The following is an 8650-nucleotide window of genomic DNA, read 5'->3' on the forward strand; positions in this document are numbered from 1 at the left end:
GTCCCTTTTACAAGTGACAACAAAAAAATTAAAAGAGAGAGAGAGAGAGAGAAATAGAGAAATCACCAGGAAGAAAGTTTGCTTGCTCTAGTGAGAAAACTCTTATCTAGAGAGATTTCACTCTGATCACAGAGGGATGGGAAAAGTAGGTGAGAATGGAAACATTACCTAACCAAGTCATGATAGGACAATGGAAAGAAATGCAGACAGTCCTTGCCTGTTGTTCAATGGTTAGAGCGTTGGCCCACACACCTAAGGGTCTTGGGTTCAATTTTTGGTCAAGGGTATGTATCTGGGTTGCAGGTTTGATCCCCTGCCAAGTTAGGATGCTTGCAGAAGGCAACCAATCATGTGTCTTTCACACTGATGTTTCTCTTTCTCCCACCCAAATTCCCTCCCTTTCACATTCTCTAAAAATCAATGGGGAAAAAATACCCTCAGGTGAGGATTAACAAAATAAAGAAAAGAAATGCAGATAGCAGGGCAATGGGACTTGCTTATTCTATGAAAAGGCAGGATGTTAGGGAGCTAGGGTTTCTGGGGCCTAAGAGCCAGGCCCTTCCCTTTTCCTCATTCCATTCTCTATACCCTTTAATCCCCCATTCCCGGTCCTGGGGCCCTGCCCAAATAGACCACCCCAAATGATTTGGTACATTCTACTAAGTTGTAGGCAGTGTTTGCAATACTCTAATTTGGATGCACTCAAAGAATAATATTGAGTGGGTCTTTGTGCCAGTTAATTTTCTAAAAGCTTTACATATATTATCTCAACTAATCCTCACAGCAAACCTATGTGATAAGTATTGATATTATCTGTCATTAACAGATTTAGAACCGAGCTTAAAAAATTTTAAGTAACTAAAGTTGGGTTGAATTAATTTAACCATAACTATTCTTCACCCAACAGCCAGAGAGAACTTTATAAAATCTAGGTTCCTTGTTGTGGCTCCCAAGGCCCCTGCCCACCTTTCTCCTCTCACCTCATTCCACTCTACCTCTTGCTCTCAATGCTCCGGCTCCACAGCATTTTCTCTTTCCCAAACTCCCTTCCTAGAAGGACCTAAAAAGGTAGGCAGGCCTCATATTGCCAAGGTCTTGCGTGTGCATATTATTCTTCAGGGATTAAGAACACCTGGAATATTCAGGGAGTAAGACATGAACAATAGTGTGCACTGGTGTTTCCCTGAAGCATTGAGATTTGTCTGGAGGAAGGTCAGAAAGGAGCAGGAGAAGTTTTGAGAGGGACTTCGTGAGCTTCAGTTTAGCCTCACTACTCTTGATGGATATGATACACTGCTGCTAGTAGAGGTGGCACCCTATAGCAGTGAGAGAGGTGAGGATAGGAAGCTGAGACCAAGATGGGGTGGAAATTTTAAAAGAAAAGGACACAAAACAACGACAAACACCCAGCCCAAATTGCCTTTCCAGTCACAGCATCTTTTATTGCACACAAAGCTACCTCCTACTGATTATTTAGTGCTTAGGCCTGAGATAACAAGGATTCAGTGGTAAACAAAACAGTAAAGTAGTCCAACAACCTCATTTTAAAAATAAGAGTTGAGCCAAAACCGGTCTGGCTCAGTGGATAGAGCGTCGGTCTGCGGACTGAAAGGTCCCAGGTTCGATTCCGGTCAAGGGCATGTACATTGGTTGTGGGCACATCCCAGGTAGGGGGTGTGCAAGAGGCAGCTGGTCGATGTTTCTCTCTCATCGAAATTTCTAACTCTCTATCTCTCTTTCTTCCTCTCTGTAAAAAAATCAATAAAATATATTTTTTAAAAAATAAAAATAAGAGTTGAAATCCAGACTGAGCACCCTGTCAGAAGTCATACAGCTATGTAACAACTTACAGAAAACCCACACCCATTTTTGCAGGTCCCAACAGTTTTTGAGATGGCTATCAAGGTAATGTGATGATAAAGAAGAGGGTTGGGGGTGCCTGAGCTCTTGAACCCTGCTGCCAGGGCACAATTCCAACCATCCACAATGGCACAGGCAGGTGACATTTCTTTCATAATCCACCTGGCATATGGTTATTCACTCCTCCACAAAATGACATACCCTGGGTGGCTCTTGGAACTCCAGGAGTCCTCAACTGCAGCTGCTCTGTCACACAAGTCACAACAGTATTGCTTTAGTGTACATCTTCTATTACAGGTGCTTTCAAATGTGGTACAAAACATTAGAGGTGGGAAAGGTGATCATCAGTGGGCAACTGACTTGATGATTTTTTAAAAATATTTTTTCATTGATTTTAGAGAGGGATATAGTGTTAGAAACATCGACGAGAGATGAGAAACATTGATCAGCTGCCTCCTGCACACCCCCCACTGGGGATGTGCCCGCAACTAAGGTACATGTCCCCGACCAGAATCGAACCTGGGATCCCTCAGTCTGCAGGCCGACGCTCTATCCACTGAGCCAAACTGGTTAGGGCGACTTGATGATTCTTTGCAGTTCCTTCTGCTCAGCAGTGGTGTGCCATGGGAGACTGGAGTTATTTGCCAACTAAGGCACCTCTTCCCTTTAGTGACAGAAGCTTGGTAGCGTGAAGTCTGCCACTGAAGGAATATTTACAACACCGAAAATGCCCCCTGGCCTGTGTGGTTCAGTGGGTTGAGCGTCGTCCTGTGAATCAAAGGGTTGTTGGTTGATTTCAGGTCATGGCACTTGCCAGAGTTGCAGGCTTGATTCCCGGTGGGGAATATGCAGGAGGCAGCTGACTGATGTTCTGCTCTCACATAGATATTTTTCTCTCTCCATTCCTCTCTAAAAATCAATTTTTTAAAAAATGCAAATGCTGCAAATTAGTGCGTCTTTTATTTTTGAGAGCCATTCATTGAACATTGACTGGCATATCACTGGTGACACAGTGCATCTGAGATTTTGGTCCTTACTTCTTTGTAGAATAAATAGCATTACATCCTGCACAAATAGGCATTTACTGCTCTCTGAAAAGAATATTCTGCATGTCCTACAGTGCTTCAAGTTTTCACATTCTGTTTTCTAGAAAAAGCATTATCACTGTCACAATAGGCCCTGAATCTCATCCATTTCTGCATCCTCTAAGATTTCACTCCAAAAATTAATCCCTCACTTTTTCCTGGCATTCTTTCAAAATATGGCCATTTCCAAGAGGCACTCGCCATTTCCTTTTGATTTTATAAGACCTTCTCTCAATCCTACACTGTTCTTCCCTTCGGAGCCAAGACTTTTCAAATGTGCTTATATCCTCCAGCTCCACTCCAGCTCCCACCACTCTTTACAACACCAAAGGGCTCTAAGGTCACAGAAGATAGAGGCCAATCAACTGCCACTTCAGCTCTGATGCAGTGACACTCCTACCTCTGTAACCCCCTTGGTAATCTGTGGCACCATTCATTGTGGTTTGCATTCTACCTCTATGTCTGCTCCTTCTCTTGCATGGGGGGCTCCCTCTCCTATCCTGATATACTAATGCAAATGCCTAGAAGCCCCACCCAACTGTCAATTATAGATAATTCTAGGAAATCGTGATACTGGGATATAAAGAAGGATGCCTTTTGTTCTGTGAATCTTATAAATTGTTTGACTGTTCCATAAAAATGTAGTACTTATATAATTTTAAAAATCAAGTGACCCAAAAGCTTCATTCTGCTCTACAAAACTCTCACAGACTTCTAACGACACTGGCCAAGGGCTGTTAATTCTGATCTGCATGCTGCTGTCTCCTAAGTCTGTTCCAATTCAGGGGGCTCTAATAAGCTCCACCTCTGAGTACTCAAAAGAATAAAAGCCATCTCCACCCAGGTCATCCACTCACCTCAAACTAAGCACTTCACACCACACCTCCCCTGTACCTGCTCCCATCAGGGCAGGGGAGGGCATCCTCAGCAGGAAAGCACAAATCAATCATGCTGATTTTATATTCCAACTAGTGGCCCGGTGCACAGATTTGTGCACATTGAAAGGAAATTAATTAGAAGAAATATTTTAAGATCACTATTCGCCCTTTCTGTTTAATAGAAGGGTCAACCAAACTCACGATTGACAATGACAGATTGAAACACACAGGTGCAATTGACACCAGCCCAGAGCTTTATATGTATCATGCATGCATGAGTCAACTTAGCCTTTTATATATATATATATATATATATATATATATATATATATATATATGATAAACTTGCTTAATTAGACCTGCTTTCTAATTTAGCTAAACTTTTTCCAGCCCAGTGAAGCAACCCAACCTCTCTTTCAGGTTAACTGTCAGCAACAGAGCAGTAAATATCAACACAAAGCAGATTATTATTGTAGAGCATACAGGGAGAACAAAGGGTAAGATATTTAATTGCAGCAGTGTTTGACTGCAGTGAGAAAACCTGAAGTCATTTTCAAGGTCCACCATTTCTTACTCCTTTTCAGTCAGGTCAAGTTTCTAAGCTTTCTAAGTATCTGTTTTCCAGCTAATGAAAAGAAAATAGGATTCCACCCAGTCTCCTATCTACCTACTCCAGGACTTCTGTGAGGATCAAATGAGATGAGGCACAGGAAAATGCTTCACAGACATTTGGTTAGTGTTTCCACCTGGCTATAAAGTGTGTTCCTGGGCCGAAGAAACTGCAAGGAGGCTAGTCGTCGATAAGGAGAGAAAGCTGGGCTTTGCTGTGTGATATCATTACCCAAACAGAGGGAAGCACACTTAGCCTATTAGCCATATATATATATATATATATATATATATATATATATATATAGAGAGAGAGAGAGAGAGAGAGAGAGAGAGAGAAAGGGAGAGAGAGAGAGAGAGAAAGGGAGAGAGAGAGAGAGAGAAAGGGAGAGAGAGGGGCCCAGTGCACGAATTCGTGCATGGGTGGCTTCTGGCCAGCCCAGCCCCAATTGAGGCAGATCAGGGCCAGGCCTGTTGGGAGGAGGAGATGGTGGGAGGTTGGCCAGCCAGCCTGCCTCATCAGAGCCCAATCAGGGCCGGGGCAGCTGGGGGAGGGGCTGGGGGGTAATTGCCTGGCAGGCCCCACCCCCAATTGGGGTGGGGGGACCTAATGGGGGAAGAGCTGGCTGTGGGGAGGGACTGTGGGTGGTCTCGCCTCCAAATGGGGTGGGGGAGTTGATAGGGGTCAGCAGCCAGGAGAGGGGCCATGGGAGGTTGGCTGACCACCCCATCCCCAATTGGTGTGTGTGTGGGGGGGGCCAATCGGGGGCAGAGCTAGCTGGGGAGAGAGGCCACAAGCCAATCAATGTGTTGGGAGGGAGGGGGCTGATCAGGGGTGAGGCTGGCCATGGGAAGGGGCTGTGAGTGGTAAGCTGGTTGGTCCCATCCCCGAATGGGGTGGGAGGGGGCTGATTGGGGGCCAGCAGCCTTGGGGCGGGGCCACGGGTGGTTGGCTGGCTGGCCCTGCCCCTGATGGGAGTGTGGGGGCTGATCATGGGCAGAGCTGGTTGGGGAGAGGGGCCTCAGGCCTATGGGGTGGTAGGGGTTCATCGGGGGTGGGGTTAGCCAGCCAACCTCCTGAAGCCCCTCTCCCGGGCCAGCCCCGCCCCCTATTGGTATAGGGGGGAATCAGGTGCGGGGCCTGCTGTGGGAGGTTGGCCAGCCGGCCTCACCCCTTGATTGAGGGTAGGAGAGGCCAATCAGGGGTAGGGTGGCTGAGGGGAGGGGCCGAGGGAATTTGGCCAGCCAGCCCCACCTCGATTGAGCCGGTTCACTGGCCACAGTGGGTGGCGTATCAACCAGTCGTTCTGGACATTACTGCATACAGTTGCTGGCAATATATATAGTCAAGTAGTTACTGCTCTTGATCCCCAAGACACTTCTTTTAATTCATGCCCTAATTTTTCACCTAAATTAGGATAAAATCTAATTGGTCTCTGTGGGTGTAATCTCCAAACTGTTAGGAGCAAATATAGAATATTAGGGACCAGCTATGGTTATGGGAAATATTAATCATGCTCTATTAACCATGAGTGCCTTGCATTGGTTAAAGAAAGGACATTCCTCACTGGCAGTTGACCCAGGGCCGTGGGAGTCAACCTTGGACCTGGGAGTCAACCTTGGAATGTGGTGCATTCTCATACAAGTACCTATTATCATGGAAAGATTAACAACCTAGTTGCCCAAATAATGGAATCTCACCCCAGCCCACATTGCCTATTCCCCATGTAATCTTTTTCCTACGCTATAAAAGCAGCTGGCTTACCGAAATCGGTTTGGTTCAGTGGATAGAGCGTCAGCCTGCGGATTGAAAGGTCCTGGGTTCGATTCTGGTCAAGGGCATGTACCTTGGCTGCAGGCACATCCCCAGTAAGGGGTGTGCAGGAGACAGCTGATCGAAGTATCTCTCTCATTGATGTTTCTAACTCTCTATCCCTCTCTCTTCCTCTCTGTAAAAAAAAAAAAAAAATCAATAAAATATATTTTTAAAATAATTTAAAAAAATAAAAGCAGCTGGCTTATGTGGGGGCTGCAGAGCAGGTTTCTGTGAATGACCTGCTGCTCTCCCATACTGCCAGCATTATTGGAATAAATGCTCATATATGATTTCAACCCTGTCTCTGCTGAATTGGCTCAAGTAGTGAGAGGGAGCCCAGACCCAATGAATGTCCGGTTACAAAACTACAATCAGAAAATCTTACTACATATACAAGTTGAAACATATCCCTCTCCTAAGCCCTCTCTACAAATACAAATCGTCATATTAAAATTTGCAACTGGTCACCACAGCCCTGAAGAAAAAATTCCAAAATTAAAAGACATTTCTGATCTTCCTCCGCCAACAGTTCTCATATTCCAGTCATGCCTAATGACTTGATGTTCCCAGAATGTATTCCATTTTCACTTCATTTGTCAAAGGCCACCTGTGCTAAGTAGCTTTCTTGGCTTGGCTCCTTCTTCCTGAAGGCTGGGCCTGGGTGCCCTGTTTTCTCTGACACCTACCTAATCATGTCACTTACTACACTACTGTAATAGTCAACTTGTCAGTACGACAAGCTTCTAAGGACAAAATGTCTCATTTCTGTACCTGTACTGCCAGACATGGAGGGCGGGCGAAGGGAAAACACGACTGGAAATTTGTAAACCTCCATCTTAAAAGTGACCTCAAAATTACTTCTGCTTCTTCCTCCAGCCCTTCATCAAATATCTGTTATCCTGTGTAACCGTTATAGGCAGCAGAACAGCACCAGGTGTCTGACCAGAAGTGGTCAGACCTATCCTGGGTTCAGCAACCTCAGTACTTGGGTTCTTAGGAAAGAATTCAGAGCCAAGACCCAAATGATAAAAGAGCATTTATTTGGTAAGTCAGAGGTAGAACAAACAATTCCTAAAAGAAATGGACTTAGGAAACAAAATACAGAGGTAAAGGAAGGGCCCTTGGAGCAAACTGGGTCCTACATCCCAAGGGTTTTAAGGGTGGAAATTTTAGGGGAGGTTCCAGGGAAAGATCTCAATAGAATATTCAGCAATTTTCCAGGTGTGTCCTTTCAGGGTTGTGGTCTCCGTTGATTGAATGGCTGGCACCAGGGCAGGGGTCATTATTCAATGCAGTGATCCTGAGGTCAGCCATGGGGTCACTGCTTTTCTGGACCTGGAGCTGGAATATTGCTGAGGCCTAGTTATTATCTCTAGAGAGGGAAGGTCAGGGGGTCCAAATCTCATGATCAGAGATATTCTAGGGGAAGAAAAGTCCCCCTGGGGGTAAGGTCCCACCCTACAAGTGTCCCTTGCTAGGCACTTGGGGCTTTCCTGGTGATCTTCTGTACCTGGCCCATCATCCTTGCTCTGCTCGTGTCTGTGTAACTACCTTCCACATAACCCCTCACAAAATGAATGAATGTCTAGTCTCTTGAACACCTCTTGTGATATGGAAATCACTTATTCAACACTGACACCAACAAGGCCTCATGCTGAACACAAAGATTTCAATAGAAGGAGCTCATAGTTCAGTCGGTTGACAATTTATTTGACAAGATCAAGCCATGCTGTCATGTGGCTGGATGTTGCTGACTTTCAGATTCTCACAGGTCTCAGAAACACCAGGCAGAAAGAATGCTGCTAAAAAGTGAGTTTGGGAAGAAGAGCCCTGTATCCAGCAGGAGTAGGCATGTTGGCCTAAGGTTAATACCCAGGAGTTAACTGGCATCCAGATGGGCACATCCAACCAAACAAGAACCAAAGTCCACCAAGACTTCAATTCTAACTAGAAGTAATTTTATCAATGTTAAACACTTAATCTTTTAGAAAACAGCTCTTTTAAGAACAATGAAGTTGCAACATTTTCATATAGTTAACACAACTGGGAATTTTCCTCAAACAATTTTTGCCTTAGCTTGTATCTTTTTTATTTGATGTTTTTATTTATTTCAAAAAGAGGAAGGAAGAGGGAGGGAGAAATAGACACATTAATGAGAGGGAAAAATCTATTGGCTGCCTCCTGCATGTCCCCTACTGGGGATCGAGCCCGAAACCCAGGCATATGGCTTGACCTGGAACAAACCATGACTTCTGATACACAGGTTGACGCTTAACCACTGAGCCATAGCTTGTATCATCTATGTTTAAGCTCTAGAATTGCCATGTTGTCAAAAGAAAAAGTCTAATGGGACCATTTTTCTCTAATTCCAGGAGAGTCTAAAAGAACAGAGAAAATATGAA

Source organism: Pipistrellus hanaki, assembly GCF_964339955.1.
Source record: "Pipistrellus hanaki genome assembly, chromosome: 15".
Lineage (NCBI taxonomy): Eukaryota > Metazoa > Chordata > Mammalia > Chiroptera > Vespertilionidae > Pipistrellus > Pipistrellus hanaki.